Source organism: Dipodomys ordii, unplaced genomic scaffold (genome assembly GCF_000151885.1).
Source record: "Dipodomys ordii isolate 6190 unplaced genomic scaffold, Dord_2.0 Scaffold15, whole genome shotgun sequence".
NCBI lineage: Eukaryota > Metazoa > Chordata > Mammalia > Rodentia > Heteromyidae > Dipodomys > Dipodomys ordii.
This window is the reverse complement of record NW_012267231.1, coordinates 5,126,314-5,143,759: the sequence shown is the minus strand read 5'-3', so window position 1 is coordinate 5,143,759 and position 17,446 is coordinate 5,126,314. Positions and strand designations below refer to the sequence as shown.

General features: G+C 43.9%; 1 long non-coding RNA gene across 1 annotated transcript; it reads left to right on the top strand.

Annotated features, from left to right (window-relative positions):
* The first annotated feature begins 286 nt into the window (after window positions 1–286).
* LOC105982421 lies at window positions 287–3,464 on the top strand. Its single transcript, XR_001174880.1, has 3 exons — window positions 287–308; window positions 1,046–1,159; window positions 2,333–3,464. It is a non-coding gene; the product is annotated as an uncharacterized LOC105982421 (long non-coding RNA).
* Window positions 3,465–17,446: the final 13,982 nt, after the last annotated feature.

Below are 17,446 nucleotides of genomic sequence, written 5' to 3'. Positions count from 1 at the left end.
AACAGGGGTGCGTGTGACTGGCAGGTGTGCGCCTTCCTCTACCCGCCTCCCCGGATGCGCACTCCGAGGCGATCGCATCCGTCCATCGGCTAAAAGATCAGTCGGCAGAGAACCCCGGGCAGAGACACCCCAGCTAGTCGGCCGGTCCAAGCTGCACCGACAGACAGACAGACAGACACCACCACTGCGCCTTGGCTCTGGCTCTCTACAGAAGAGACCGACATGGGTGCCCACCAAGCTGCCCCAAGAGCTCACTAGGAAAAGACCCAGACAGACAGGCAGACAGACAGACAGACAGACAGACAGAGGTTGTAGTCACCGCCATGCTGTAGTTCTGACTGACTTACGCTGGCGCTGTCTTTTTCTTTCCTGCTCTTTTCTTGCTGCTGTGAGTCTCACCACAGTTTGCTGGTCTCCCCGACGGCTCGCCCGCTTTTCCCGTCTCTTCCCGAGCCCAGGGTGTGCTGTGCTGGGCCCCTTCGCTCAGGTTAGGGATCAATAGGGTAAGATCCTGGCCTTGGGGAAAGCCAGGGCCTCACTCAGGTTGAAATTAGATTCAAGAGAGTCATGTGTGTGGGTTTTTGCTCTCTTTTGTTGTTGTTGTTTTTCTTATTTACAAGAGCTAAATCAGAGCTGAGACAGAACAGATATTTTATAGGCCGGTCTGGGAAACGGAGGTCTATAAACCCAGAGGGGTTTAGTGAGTGTAATTGCACAAATGAAATCCTAGTTGAGCAACTAATTATGCAAATGCAACAGCTCACCTAACCACTGAATTTCAGCTTTCCCTGGTAACTAGATGGGATTTAAATAGGATGCTAGCCTTGAACCAAAAAACCCAAAAATGCTCAGGAACAGCTCCCAGGCCCTGACTTCAAGGCCCAATACTGGCACAAACCAACAACAACAGAAAAAAAAAAAGATGCAAAAGAGTCTTCAAAATCCCCCTTATAACACTAGCTACCGCTTGCCTAAGGTACCTGAGAACCAGTTTCCCTGCTTGCCTCCCCTCTTCCCTCACATGTTGATTCTATTTAACGTTCAGGATCTGCAGAACCATTGCTCATCTTTCTGACCAAAGATGAAGAAACAGCCTCCAAGCCATGAAATCAGCTGCAGGAAGGTATAGGTATCACAAGGTCACGGGAATCCAGGCCAGGTGAGGCTCAGACCAGCCCGTGGGGAGTGGTGGGCATTTCCAGCGGGCTGAGGTTCAGCATTCCCCATAGAGAGCAGAAGTAGCCAGGGAAAAAGAAAGAAGAGAAAGAGCAGTTGGTAAAATTAGCCAGAAATGACTTAAAATAGGAAGTGAACCCCCACACAAAGCTGCTCCCATCCCCCCCCCTTCTTGGCCTCTAAGTCCTGCCTCAGTGAGGTTCCTGTTCTGTGGTTTGGGCAGCTCAACCACAAGCAGAAAAACCAGTGTTTCGAAATCATTAGATGCGGCGGGGATGGCATGCCGGGAAGTGAGGTACTTAAAGATACAGGTAAGTCACGTGATTACCTTTGCCCTCTAGGCTGCACGGCCTCCTAGATTGAATTGGTGGTGGAGTGACTTCTCTTTCATCATCCAGACACATTACAGACTTACCTCCCGTGTGTATGCACCCAGAAAATAGTGTTCTGGCTTCTCCTAATTGAAATTTCTATATAACCAGAGTAACATGATTCATATATTTAGCTGAGAAATTCTGTGTGTGTGTGTGTGTGTGTGTGTGTGTGTGTGTGTGTGTGTGTGTGCATGCCAATTCTGGGCTTGAAACTTAGGGCTCTAAATTAGCCTTTTCACTTTAGGCTGGTGCTCTACTACTTGAACCACACCTGCACGTCTAGCTTTTTGCTGGTTAATTGGAGGTAAGAGTCTCATGGGAAAACTTCAGCTGGCTTCAAACTGTTATCCTCAGAGCTCATCCTCATGAACAGCCAAGATTACAAGCATGAGCCGTTCACAGCCAGCTGGTGGCAGAGACGTTTTTAATATCCTGTTGCCATATTGAATTTCTTCATTTAAACAGGTCTTAGACCAAGTGCTACATTGATAGGCACAGATCTGTGATGTTATCATTGTTACTTTGTAAAAAAATTTTTTTTTTAAATTAGAGTCTCCTGAGTTTATATTGGGCAGCCTTCTCTCTCTGGCCTTCATACTACACAGCAACAGAAAGATATTTGGCGGCTCAAGAAATAGCCCTGTGGTCAGGTGTCATGGTTGAAGTAGAGATTTCCTGCTTTCAAACACAGTTGCTTGTACATCTCAGGCGATGGGCGCTCTGGACACGGGGTTGAACAGCACTCCGATAACAGTCCCCGTTCTTTTCCATGTGAAGTGCAGGTGTCACTTCATCTGGGGACTCAGACAACTTCGCAGTCTCAGCCACACCACCTGCGGGCCTTCAGACACACTTCACCAGAGGTGTCCTAGCAATGTCACCCTCCCAGTTTGACGGAGACCGTGCCATGCAAGCGAGTCAGACCTCAACTGCTAGGCTCACCCGGCACCTGGGATGTGAGGCTTTTCAAAGCAGTCTTCTTCAGAAGAGGGCATTCTACCTGTAATGGCACAGGTGCTAGAGTTCTGACATTTCTCAGTCCAGAGGGACCACAATAGTCTTCCTTGAGTCGTCTTAGCAAAGCTGAGTGTGCTGACAATCCAGCCCAGGGTCAAATGGAAGACAGAGGGCAAATCTCGTGAGAAATCCCTTCGTAGCCCAAGAGAGAGGCCTGCTCTGCTCTCCCGACACAGTCAATATTGCTACGAGCTCTTGGCACTGAAGGCCATTCCCATTTCCTGTATTACCGCATCTCACCATTCTAGCCAACAAAAACAGAATTAGAAAAACAATTGAGACATCTACCAGGATGTGAAGCAAATGGAATAATAGTGAAGGCAAAACAGATGTTTTAGTGTGGGGGGTAAGGGAGTGTATGTGCTTCTTTGTTACATGGTATCGAGAAATGGCATTCCTTTTATTATTAGTGCAAAAAGTCTTTGTTATTTTATTTGCTCGACTCGATTTTTCTATTCTATAATTGTTATTTCATTTCCTCTTTCTAATGGCAGGTGTAGAGATCACATTTAGAGCCGGCAGTACCACTCACTGGCTGTCTCTATTTTTACCTGCAGGCTTCATTTATCTGAACAAAGGAGGCGCTCTAATTGAAAATGGCCTGTATTTGTCAAAGTATTTATATAAAAAGTCCTTATATAATAACATTTAAGTCTTACTGTAAAGTCTTTCTTCAGAAACCAACATCAACTTTCCACTGCCTTAATCATGATTCTATGTGGAAAGTAATTGTAAATGCCTAGACATATTTAATACAAGCTGATTAGAAAAAAAAAGTTCACTAATTGAAAGATGTACCGTTAGATTTTTAAGGATGTTCTGCATTTTCTAGGTGACAATTTGAATGTATAAAATTTACAAAATATTGAGGCTGAGAATGTGGCTCAGTGGTAGAGTGCTTGTCTAGCATGCATGAGGCCCTGGGTTCAATTCCTTGGTAGCACATAAACAAAAAATAAAGTTTAAAGAAAAAAATTTTAAGAGTTGAAATGAATAGAAACATGGAAAATACATCTCGAAGAGATTCAGTTTCTGTTTCTTCAGGTAGAGGAGCCTGTCCCGTGCTTACTCTCTCAGCACCAACATTTTTATGTCTGACGACTTGAACTCCATCCAGTTAGCTGAGAACTGGAGAGCAATCCACACAGCATTGCTATGGCCCTCTTTGAGTTTGCTGTGTATCATCCACTGTTGGCAATCGTGAAGGTCATTCAAAGCATTGACCTTGAGAAATGGGTCATTGAATTTGCACTTGGAATGCTGGTCGTGGCCATTTTTTACTCTGTTGTTGTTGTTTGGTTTTTAAATATGCCTTTTTAAGTTATTGAAAGTAGGACTGGCCATTGATCTCAGGACCAGAAATCTAGGCTCCCTGCACTAACTGGTTAGAGCACATCCCAGGAGTTCTATAAACAGCACCACTGACTTTGTTTCTCTCTCTAATTGGACCCGGAGAAGGCTGAGCTTGGCCTACTTCTGATGAGTAATCTGAAATGCTTACTTGGACATTGGGCACCAGAGCTTTATTTCCCTAAATCTGAGATGAAGTGAGGGTAGTTTTTAGGGCTTGAATGTGGGGACAGCAAACCATTCTCTGTAATAAACAATGCAGTCGTCGACTTCCACACTCACCCACCTAGCCAACACCGCACTTCCAGCCAGAACCTCGCACGAGGGTGCCCACAAGAGCTAAGCTCAACTGTGGTTCATGCAAAAAGGACAGAGATGGTCTCCAGTCACCACGGACACGTCCACAGGAAGACATTCAAATCCACACGTTGATAAACCTGTGCTACCAGCCAGAAACCAGATGATGCATTTGTGTCCTACCTCCCCCACCCCTGTGAACAAAGCACCACGCTCCATGATCAACTCAGCACTATGGAAAGAAAACCCTTGGAGGAGAGATATGTTACCAAATGTTCTCGTAGGAACTGTGAGACACAGAGCTGGGGAGACCGGAAGTTAAGAGTGGAGAAGCCACTGCAGGACCAGAAGTAAGGGTGCAGAGTCAAGTTCAGGATACCAGGGAGAAAATACACAAGGAAATCAGGACTGGGGACTCTAGGCAGCCAGGTGCATAGGAAACAGGGTCTTCAGGTATAACACTCTGCATACACCACCAGGACACTCAGCCCCAATGAGCAGGTGAAGATGGAGTTAAGGAATGAAGTCAGACTTGCCTAGCACTATTTCCCTAACTGTGTATTCAATTAAAATGCAGACACACAGGAAGAAATAGTGACTACACTTGAAGATGAAGGCGTTGACAAACTGCAGAACTTGATACGGTCTATGGTGGTTGGGACGGTATATGGGACCTGTCATTTTTGGAAGGTTAATTCATCCAGCCACCAATTACTGGCTATAATGATGACCTGGGAAAGAAAGTATAGAATCACTAATGAATGATTGTGAAATGGTCAGGTGTCTTATCAAGTGCATAATAGCAGTATTTTCAAGCTAGCTTGGTACACAATTACCTGCTTTACTGATTTTGAGTGTACAGCTTTATAGTAACTGTTGTTGTCATTTCTTGAAAAGAAAAAAAAATCTAGGTCCCCAAAAGAAAAAAAATAGTATGAAATTTAAAGGCTGCGTGCTGGTGGTTCATGCCTGTAATCCTAGCTACTCAGGAGGTTTAGATCTAAAGACTGGGATTCAAAGCTAGCCTGAGCAGCAAAGTCTGTGACTCTTATCTCCCAAGTAACCGGCAAAAAAAGCTGGAAGTAAAGGTGTGGCTCAAAGGGGTACAGAATCAGTCTTGAGTGAAAAAGCCAAGCAAGAGTACAAGACCATGAACTCAAGCCTTAGCACCAAAAAAACAAAACAAACAACAAAAAAAAAACCTCAAAAGAAATTTGACCTTCTAACTCCATTAATTTCTTAGTTTCCAGAATATAGGTACTCAAATTTCCCCCCAGTAGCAAACATCTAACTGTAGGACAGAGTATATTCCTTAGAGGAACTTTTTAAAGTATAATGTCCTAGCTTTAACTTCCTGTTCAGTTGATTTTATAATGAAGAAGAAAGAAACTATGAAATCAAGCATAAAATATACTGCAGATTATTCAAGGGAAGAGAGTATCTCAGCCAGCTCACTGTTAGACATCCACAGTTGTCACTTTTGAACTTTTTATTTATTTTAGTTATTTATTTTTGGTCACGGGGCTTGAACTCTGGGCCTGGGCGCTGTCCCTCAGCTCTTCAGTTCAAGGCTAGTGCTCTACCACTTGAGCCACAGCACCACTTCCGGCTTTTTCTGCCTATGTGGTGCTGAGGAATCAAACCCAGGGCCTCAGGCATGCAAGGCAAGCCCTCTACCACTGAGCCACCTTCTCAGCTCCACTTTTGAACTTTTTACAGTGACCCTTATACTCAGCCTCAATGCAGGCTTTGACCTATCTCCTCATTGCTAACTGTATGCAGTGAAGCTAAATGCCTTATTTAGTGACCTTGCAACACATGGCTCTACTTTGTATCTCTCATCTGAACATTCCCAGACTTACTCAACTGTATCTGCTTTGGCCATGCACATTCATGGCTAAAATATGCTGAGCAAAACCACAAAATAACAAGGAAATCCAAACTACGTGCTCAAACAGATTAAGTGACTGATGGGGTCTTTGCTAAGATTTCTATCTATAATGCCTCATGTCTTTCAAACAACCTTTCTTCTCCATCAGTGAGAAGTAAGCGCTTCTTTTGAGAGTTACAAATCCCCAACCTCATGGTTATTTTGTCTGTGCATGCTATATGTGAGAGTGATCTTGAACTAGTGGTGTACGTGTGTGTGTGTGTGTATGTGTGTGTGTGTGTGATAGAATACTTTTCTTTGAGCTTGAAATAGATGACACAAGCCAGCATTTCAAACACGTGTGGAGTCAGTGTCCTGTTGGCTATTTTTATTCTGTGTTGCTGTGATGTTTTATCATGGTTGTAGTCAAGGCGGGACTCACAAAACCATACACTTCCCCGCTTCCTGCACTTAATAGATAAGATGCGGAAGAACACAGGGCCGAATTCACAGCACCATGAGAAGTGTGACTGGCCATCAACTGGGTGGGAATTAAAAGGGAAAAAGTGGGTGATCAATAAACCTTGAGAGGGAGCAAAATGGAATTTAAATTGGCAAGGAAAAACTACTCTAGACAGGTGATCAGGAAGCGTGAAGACAAATGAGACAGACAAAAATAAGTCAACGGAAACAGTCTGGCTCTCAACAGCCATGATCATGGGACCAATACAATCAAAAGTGTATACAGTGTGTGGCTGTAATATGTCAGAGAAGAAATTGGGGGAGAGAGGCAGGAAGGAGAGGGAAATGAGAGAAGACTCCTCTATGTCTCTCAACTCTTCCCTGTCTCCGGAGGCCTGCCAAATCATTCTTTTTACTCACAGAAACCAGTGGGCTTTGTTTGGTCTTCCCACCCTTGACTTCTATCCTGAAAATTCTCCAGGCAGTAAACTGAGGCAAAAGTTAGATTTGCCTCCTTTATTTTCTGACATGCCTGAAATTATCAGGCTGGTGATGATGAAGATGATGAATAAGAGTCAGAGGGTGATGACATCACACTTGATCCCTTGAAGACAGGTCAGTGAGCACCTTAGACAAGGTTTATGAGAAATAGTCTCTTCCCTCTGAGAACAAACCTTTATGGGTCTAATCATGGGGCTTGAACTTTGGGCCTGGGCACTGAGCTCTTCAGCTCAAGGTGAGTGCTCTACCACGTGAGCCACAGCACCACATCCAATTTTCTGGTGGTTTATTGGACATAAGAGTCTCATGGACTTTCCTGCCTGGGCTGGCTTTGAACTGTGACCCTCAGATCTCAGCCTCCTGAGTGGTTAGGATTACAGGTGTGAGCCACTGGTGCCCAGCAGCAGCTAAATTTGTCTACATCTTTGCTTCTATACCAAGTTGTGTCTTCTCACAAGTCATAATGATTTTTAAAGTGCTAGCGACCCATTCCTCTCATTTTAGCCAATCTTTTGACTACCAGCCAGGCACATTTCAGTTCTCAGGAATACCAGGCAAAACCTTCCAGGTCATGATGCTGCTTTTCATGCTCTTTGAAATGTACCAAGAATGTAGTTTTTCTCCCTCAAGATACTAGGACATGATCTTGTTGTCATTTAGGTATTTTGGGAAGGAATTTAGGTATTTTGGGAATTTAGGTATTTTGGGAAGGAATCTACTGATATGAAGTCATTGAACAATTTCTCCTTCCCAGGTGACTGGCACAAAATCAGAGACAGGACTCAAAGTACCCTTCTGCATTGTTCATTTAGAGGCAGAACCAGGGTGTAAATAAATACATCACTCATGGGTTTCTATCCATTCCTGTCCTCAGATGAGTAACGCATATCTATTAGTTAGATTGTGCGTTTCTTCATCTACCATACAGCTCAGTGGCTCCCACTATACCACAGGGCCCCATGGTTTCCTGGGCCACTGGAGGAATAAACAAAGTCAGCAGTGCAAAGTCTTGTTCAGATAAGATCCATATTTTTATTTGTCCATTTGTCTTCATGCAAGCTTTAGTTGATAGTGTCTCTGTTTACCTAATATATCCTATATTCTTCATAGTGGAATTTCAAACTTGAGTCTCTACAGCTTCATGTAAGGGTTTTTTTTTGTTGTTTTTTGTTTGTTTTTTTTTATATATCCTGGGAAGTCAGGTGATCCGAACAAGGACAAAAGCAATCAGTGCCTAATGCTGATGGCTCACACCTATCATCCTAGCTACTCAGGAGGCTGAGATCTGAGGATGGCAGTTCAGAGCCAGCCAGGGCAAAAACATCCATGAGACTCTTATCTCCAACTAACCACCATAAAGCCAGAAATGGTGTTTTGGCACAAGTGATAGAATGCTAACCTTGGAGGAAAACAAGCTCAGGGACAGCGTTAGGACCCTGAGTTCAAGCCCCAGGACTAGCACAAATAATTTCTTCCTTCCTTCCTTCCTACCTTCCTTCCTTCCTTTCCTTTCCTTTTTTAGAAAGCAGTAAGAAAATAAACAACAGAACAAGTCTGGAGTGGCCTGTGTGCTTGAGCTCTGGCACTTATTTCCTGGTGACCTTGAACCACTTTATTCATGAATTAGAAGCAGGACCTTCGCTATAGCATCAGTGTGAAGATAGGACATATTTTTTAACGTATCTGAACCAAAATGCTCTCAATTTGTGCATCAATGCTCATCTCTTACTCCTGAGACCAGCATTGTCTTTATTTTTTACCCACTTTGTTGAAGATGATGATCAGTTTTTATTTAAAAAAAATAATAATAATGTTCCAGAGATCAGCAGTATGGGACAATTACAGTCCAGGTAGAAGTTCATACAGAATTTTAGAGGCCTAGGATTGTGCGTATTGGTTCCCAGTTCGTGATAATGACCCCTGTGCATGCCATGGTGACTTCTAACCCTTTCCTGAGAGGGCCATGTGGGTCATGTGACACTTGAAGCTTCATCTCCTGTCCGGGTCTGTGTGCCATGCTGTCACATGCCTTTCAGCAAAGCCTCTCAATGACTTAAGGTTCTCCTAGGCCCTAAGGGACAAAAATGAGACAATGGGACTCAATGATGATCAGAGCACAAAGCGGTAATGAATGAAAGCAGTTTGGGCCACATGACCTACTGAAATCAAATAACTAAATTCCCTGTCATCTAGTCAGGACTCTTGAGCGGATTATGACTCCACTTCCATCCCCGCCCCAGTCATTGCCAGCTGCAAGCTACTGAGTGGTTGATGTGACTTCTTAGGGTACTGATTCTCAGGGCCAAGGTCAGGCTGGTTGTGTGTTCTGGGGTTCAGGCTGGGGTTGGTCTTCAGTGCTGCACAGTTTTCCTGTGTTGATGGCAGGAACTTCCTGGCGAGGCTGGTGGCCCGGGCAGGTACGCATGAAAGACGCCCAGCTCCTAGCATCCTGTTCATGCAAAGACTGCTCTAGGCTGGATAGCCAGGGAGGAAGCCGCTGTACTTCTTCCTAAACCAGGCACCCGCAGTACTGCTGGGTATAGAGCTCTAATGGTCAAAGCCACAGCTGCCTCTCACAAGCAAATACTGCTGAGCCTGCGGACTGCTCTCTCTTTCTGTGGCTGTAGGAAGAGGTTTCATAGGCAGCCTGGTGTCTTTTGAGTCTTATTTTTTTCTCATTTTTCCCCCCTCAGGTTACAAGATTTTCATTTCACCTCCGCTGTCCACATGATCGAAATCCAGTTTTCTTTCAATTGGGTGAACACTTTAAACATCTTCTATAGAGACACACCTGGGAAATGCAAAGGTAGATATAATAATAGGCCTGCTCTGGTTAAAAAGTAATTTTCAAGAAAAACAAGCCAATGATAACAGCCCTAAAGTAGTCGAATGAACATTTGTCAGAGGTTTCTAACCTCAATATCAACAAGAGGGAACCTTTAACTATTAAAATCAATTCGAAGGGAAAAGCAAAACTAATACAAATTTATATGGAGTCGTTGAATTTTGAAGTGAATTTGCCAACAGATGCAAAGCTGCCTTTTTTAGTGATGGACCAAGATGGTTTGCATATTTATGTGTAAGAATGATTTTGAATTGCTGTTACTTATCTAAATTATACCATTTTGTAAAGTAGCTCAAGGGCAAAGAAAGGTTATATCATATTCACTGGTGTATATAGACAATATGTTTTTCCGTGGAGACATGAAATAAATGTTCTCTCCACCTCAATGTAAAAAGATCTGAGGGTGAGCACTGGTGGCTCACGCCTGTCATCCTAATTACTCAGGAGGCTGAGATCTGAGGACCATGTTTTGAAGCCAGCCCAGACAGGAAAGTCTATGAGACTCTTACCTCCAATTAACCACCAAAAAGCCAGAAGTAGAGCTGTGGCTTAAGTGATCGAGCACTAGCCTTGAGCAAAACAAGCTCAGGGACAGTGCCCAGGGCCTGAGTTCACACACACACACACACACACACACACACACACACACACTGCAACTTACAGAGATATCACAGTCTTCCAAGTTATTCTGCTCTGAAGTTGGAAAGCTGATATTTATTTATGTGTATACCTGATTCATAGACGTACTAGTTATACACTGTGCATTCTAATTTGTTTAAATAATGGCCATGTGGAAAAAATTACCCAATGTGACTTCTTTGCTGCGACCGTTCTTTATACAACCTAGATGGAGGGGGGCTTCTCTTTTTCTAATCATGATTTTCTTATGTTTTGGAAGCTGGTATTACTTGTTAGGTAATTAGAATCATTTGTCCCCAGCTTTGGTGGGAAGTTGAACCCTGGAACACGAACACAAGGATACAAACACTGCTTCGCTCCAGTATTCTCCTTTTGTTTAAGAAGGCTTGGTCCTCATCAGCCACTAGACATTGTTGGAATTTCTCCACCTTTTCCCACTCGTGCCCTTTCTTTGTGTCTCAGGCTCCAGTCCTGAAGAAAGCGTCTCATGTAGTTAGCATGTAGATATGCTCACGGTCTCTTCTCGTTTGCAATAGTGTCTTTCTCACTCTTCATGCTTGAGGTTTGGAACAGGACCGCCCAGATTCCCTGTAATATGTCTCTCAGCCTGGGATGATCTTCCAGCACACTGGCCAGCACGGATCTCATTCTGGGAGGTGAAGGCGCTTTATTACATGACATCACCAATGACGCTGGTGATGCCCGGCTTTGCACAGCATAATCCACTGTGATTTTTTTTTTTAAAGAATAACTTTGGGATTTGCCTGAGAGTGGAGACAGGCAGTTTAGCCCTGTGTGTGCTTGCACGTGTGTGTGTGTGTTTCTGGTGTTTGAACTGGCCTTAGCTTGTCAAGCAAGATCTACCATTTGAATCATTCCCCCCAGCAAGTGATGGGAAGAAGAGAGATATGAGTTAGAAGTAGCTTTTGTCCTCGGCTCTGCCCTCCAACCGTCCTTCAGTCGTGAGTCAGTAACCTGGCTCGCTCTCCAGGAGCCACGTCCTTTTCCAAACAGGAAAAGACAAGTCAAACCACCGCCCTTATTATTAAGTGGTTCTTGGGTTTTGTAACTGTGCAGGCCACCGCAAGAAGAACACACTGGCCTCCGGGAATTTACACACACGTACACACACACAACAAAGTTCAGCTAAGTCACGCCCTCAGCTCCAGCATCTAATATAGTCAGTGTGAGCGTGTCCCGGGACAGGACAGGAGCTCACCAGGCCCCTTGTAATGACGCAAGTCCTCAGAAGTTTGGAAATGAAGGGGGACCCCACTGTGGGGCAGAGACGTGGGCTCCGACCAGGCTCTCAGAGGCTGTGGTGGGATTTTGCACAAGTCTCTTTTAACCAGGATGAAAGATCACTGCACTTCAAATCAACCTCCTAAGGCACATGCAGAATGCACTGACTATAATAGCACTCTCTTTTTAATTTTTTTCCCTCTTTGTTTATGTAAGTGGATGCTCTCTGTAAATAGTCCAGACTTTAAGGAGTTAAAAAAAAAAGAGTCTCTGCTGAGCTAGGCATGGTAGGTAGCTGACTCTTGTAATCCCAGTACCCAGGAGTTTAAGGCAGAGAAACTCTGAGTTCAAGGACAGCCTGGGCTAGATAGTCAGACCTGTCTCACAATGGTTCTTAAAAAAAAAAAAAAAGCTCTGTATGCATAGATCTTACCATATAAAATAAAACCCTTATTTTTAGGTGTGTGGGAAGGGATAAAGAGCAGAGAAAATGATTTTTTTTAAACCGGCGTCTGTACCCGGTGATTTAAAATGGACTGTACTAACGTGCTTAGAAGAGAAACACGGCTGGGCACTGACTGTCCCACAGAAAACGATGGTTCCGGAGGAAATGAAATACATGTGGTGTTTGGCCGGCTGTTGTGGACACAGGCCTCAGTGAAGCTCAGGGGGACGGGAAGGCATTACACCTCCATGGAAGATCTTTCCACTGACTGTTCATCCACTCCAGCCCGGGTACTCACTGATCATTTATGTTCGTTTGATGAGGATGAAGAGGCCGGTGGTAGCAAGAATTACAATCATGACAAGTAATGCTCTTCTGTCACCAGGCCCAGCCCTTCACAGTATTGACGGCCTCTCTAGCAACTCAGTGCACTGAGTATTATTACGACTCCTTTTTGGTTGATAATACACTGAGACTTAAAGAGTCCATCAAAAATGTCATCCTAGCTACTCAGGAGTCTGAGATCTGAGGATTATGGTTCAAAGCCAGCCTGGACAGGAAAATCTGTGAGACTCTTAGGTCCTAGTAACCACCAGAAGTAGCACTGTGGGTTAAAGTGCTGGAGTGCTAGCCTTGAGCAAAAAGAGCTTAGGGACAGTGCCCGGGCCCTGAGTTCAAGCCCCACAGCCAATAATAACAATAACAACAATAATAATAATAAACAAGAGTAGATAGTCTGGTATTGTTGGGTGGAGAGTAATATTTACATAAAAAGTATTAAAAATTTGAATTATATGTAATAAGTATTACATCAATTTGGATGATATATAATAAACACTACACAAAATTGAATTGTATTTATTACACTCGTAAATCGACACGTTGGATTATTTATGTGTCCAGTTTTTATTTTAAGTGGCTGTGCAAAGGGGTTTCAATGCCCATGTCAATCTATAGTACAGTGCAACCTTGAGTCATGTGACCCCTTTCCATTTTCCTCCGCCATCTTTCCTAGACCTACCCATGCCCTCCAAATCATCCTGACGACCACTTCCTCCCCTTCAGCTAGTCGGCTTTGAAGTATGAGCAAAACAAAAAAAAAGAATGCATTTATTTCTGCTCCAAGTCTACCCGTTTCCAATTTGGGGGCTCTGGGGAGATACGATGGTTAGCAAGGAGGAAAAGAGAAGAAAATGGTGGAGAAAAAAACTAGCACCGAAAAGACAGACACTGAGGTTTGAACCAGCCCAGGGCGGGCAGGGGTGGGGGGAGGGGGTGGGGGGGTGGGGATGCCGGGAACACAAGTTTCTCCAAGAGCCTCAGAAACTTTCTCCCTGAGGCCAAAGGCCACATCTGGTGTCCTGCACTGCCACCTGGAGGTGATGAGATGAGGGGTGAGCCACTCGGAATTCTCTCCGCTAGAGTCAGCAGACTCTGAGTCAAGAGAGGCCTTTGATGGGATAGATGTGTTGTTTGCCTTTAACCCTTGGTTTTCAATGACTGTTTTCAAATAGCGTTGTAAAAATCAACTCAGGGGAGGATTGCAATGGGGGAACCCCACGGTTTAACGCTTCGTTAAAAGTGTCACTTATAGTTTAACAAACTCGCCGCTTAACAAAATGCATGCCCAGACACTGAAGCTATCTATATGTTGTGGGCAGGGGGAAGAATTCAAGAGGAGGAGGATAGGCAAACGGTGAGAGGAAGGATGGGCGAATAATACTCACTAATATTCGGCGTCTAAATGTGAAAATGGAGCCAGGTAACTTGAGGGGAGGGGGAGGAACTTGGGAGAGATGGGGGAAGAAGGGTAGCAGGGTGACATTAATCAAGATGCATCGTACTCATACACAGACAGGTTGTATGGAAACCCCTTTGTGCAGCTACCTAAAGAGAAATTTTTAAAATTTAAAACAGCACCCCTCCCTTTTCAACTCTGGAATCTGAATATATGCCTCGAAATCTTCATGTGAGTTCAGCAGAGATTTCCCTCCATGGTAATATGAGTCGTGTTGGACTCATCATGGTTTATTTAGCACATATCGTAATTATGGACGGATGGAAAAGACACTCCTTGAGCTGGGTGAAGAAAAGAATCAGCTGTTACTTAGAGCCTGACATTTTTGGCTTTCTGTTAACTTTCTAGCTCTGTGATTTTTGGCAAGTTGTCTATTTCTTTCTGTGGGATACTATTCATTTATTTCTTCATGTGGAATACTACTTTCAGGATTTGGTGAGAGTTAAATGAACTCATATATCAAACCCTAATGCAATCCTTGCGTATGGAAGGACTCTACTAATGGTAACTATGACCATTTCCACATTAAAGTCTTGAGCCCCAGCTGGTCTGTGTTTCAAAGCACTCGGTCAAGCACGTCGTTCAGGCTCGAGATGAGCAATTGAATCTCCCAGCGTCCTGGGTACAGATTAGTCCCTGGAATTTATGAAAACTGCTGCTGAGAAGTTTTCTCAATGCTGATAAAAGACTGGAAGGTTCTAATGCCATCTATAGGGACGTGTATTTTGAATGCACCTAGTTGGATGTGCAAGGTCTTAAGAAAAGAATCCAGCAATCTTTTAAATACTATAATTCCCAACCCCCCTGTTACCAAACCGTGCCGTTTTCCCTGTGCTTTTCAAACAACCCAGCTTGGTTCCTGTCTTATTCCTGATAAACGGGGATGTGTAGAGGTCTCAGCCTTTTAAGTAAGCCTGCTTTTCCAGTATTTGAGGCAGTTGGACGCAAATGGAACGGAAAATGACCATGATCACGGTAATACCGTCTGAGGCCCTCATACCGTTCGTAGCTCTCCCTCGCGATCACAGGATGAAATAAAGCCCACCTTCCAGGGCAGTTTCTCTAATGACTACCATGGGGTATCAGCAGCCTAGACTGGCGCTTGCTCTCGCTCTGCAGGGGTGCGGGGTGGCTGGTTCTAAGGTGCAAGCTTTCCAGTCAGCAGAGTGAACGCCCCTGGAGCTCTCCTCTTCTTAAATGATAGGCAATGGTATGGTTCAAGTTCCCAGGCGGAGAAATCGAAGCTGGTCCCTGGGGCTGCCATATGCATTCTAGGATCATGTTGGGACAAATAGCTGGGGAAGAAATGGAGACATTAGAACCTCACTTCACCCGGACCCCATGCCAATTTCCTTCTGTTCTCCGGCATTCTGGAGGGGTTTGGTGGGGTCGTGGGGTTTGAACTCAGGGCCTGGGCACTGTCCCTTAGCTCTTATGCTCAAGGCTAGCGCTCTACCACGTGAGCTATAGCTCCACTTCTGGCTTCTTGGAGGTTCATGAGAGATAGCCTCATGGAGTTTGCTGCCTGGTCGGGCTTTGAACCGTGATCTTTAGATCTCAGCCTCCTAAGTAGCTAGGATTGCAGGCGTGAGACATAAGCACATGGCCTATTTTTCTTTTCTTTCTTTCTTTTCCTTTTTCTTTTATTTTTGGTGCCAGTCCTGGGGCTTGCATTCAGGGCCTGGGTGCTGTTCCTAAACTTTCCTCAAGGCTAGCGCTCTACTACATGAGCCACAGCTCCAATTCCAGCTTTTTGGTAGTTTATTGAAGATAAAAGTCTCATGACCTTTCCTGCCTGGGTGGGTTTTGAACCATAATTCTCAGATCTCAGCCTTCTGAAGAGCTAGAATTACAGAATAATCAGGATTTTATGACAAAGAGAAAGCTTGTTGTTCCTAAAAGCAGAGGTGCAGCTCGTCAAACCATCATCATGTTGAATCTTCACCAAAAATAAGAGGAGTTTTAAAAAGTGACATAATGATTTTATCTAAAGCTAATGACTATTTTACTGATAAACCCCAAAATATGGACACAACCAATCCACCAAAGTTTACTTCCGTCTTTGTTTCCTTTTCTTCCCCCTGCCGTCTTCTAAAAGTTACTTTTTATTTATTTAAGTAGTTGTGCAAAGGAATTTCAATCCAGCGTGTCAGTTTGTGGGTACAATGCACTTGGTCAATGTCACCCCTTTCCATCATTCTTCCCCACCTCTCTTCACCCCTCCCCTCCAATTACCTTGTTTCATCGCCACATATGCACATTAATATTCTGGCTACATTCTCCCACCTTTGCTCTCTCCATTCATCTTCAGCCCTCCCCTAGACACCCCCTTTGACAAGACCTATCTCTCTTTTAGAGACAATAGACTAGACTTCGACAATGAGCAGTCTGAATTTTGCAAAACATGTTACAGGATAAAAGATCCAACAACACATCGAAGTGCCAAATTGTGTTAGCGAACCATCAGAGATCAAGAAGATTTGATTTACAGCTACCGGTAGATGCATTTTTTTTTCTACTGTGTGTACTTTGAGGACAAGCTTGAAATTTTCAACTTAGTAGGAAAAAAAACAATAAAAAGATCTGTAGGGAAATTGAGGGGGATTTGTCATTGCTCAGCCTCAGGCTGAGTTTAATATTAATCTTCGTGGAGACATGTTTGCAAGGGGATGGAGAATAAGCGAAATACACCCAGGGTTTCCTGAGCAGGTAGTAGGGAAAAAAAATCCATTTTTGTAGGGCTATTTCTCTTCTGCGATAAATGATTAGGAGAGGAAAAGAAGAAAAGCTTAAAATTGGTGTCAAGCACTTTGTTTCCCCCATTTGGGATTAGCTGGAAGATAAATAGATCCATTTCTAATGTATCATTTCGATGCTGTTGCAAAGGTAGACAGGAAAACAGCACGGAGCGGGCCTTGTTCTGTGAGGAAGTCCTCACCAGAGTCTGTCAAACAATAATGGACTATCAATGTGCTTTTATTGACTGCGTTTGATGTACAAGCTCTCTCCGTACATCCCCCAGCAGATTACATGGATGAGGAAATAAATGTTGCAAAATGAGAATACATTCTTCTTTCCCACCTACAGTCTCCAGCTAAATGCATTTTCTCTACCATTAACAAAGCAGGGAACACCCTAACACATAGATCATAGTCAAATTTGGGAGCATGTATTAACGTACAATTGGACAATTAGACCAGAGAGCCATTTATCTTAGTTGTTCGGGGGTAGGGAAGCTACAGGTTCTTCTACGAGCTAAACTTTTAATGACAGGGCTTCAACACAGCTTCTCAACAATTGTGTACTTTCCTACCAAGCTATAGGTTGAATGAAAAGAGGTTATTTGGATGTAAGTCAATAAATGTAATCCAACATATCAACAGAGCCAAGGTCAAGAATCACATGATTATCGCCACAGATGCAGAAAAGG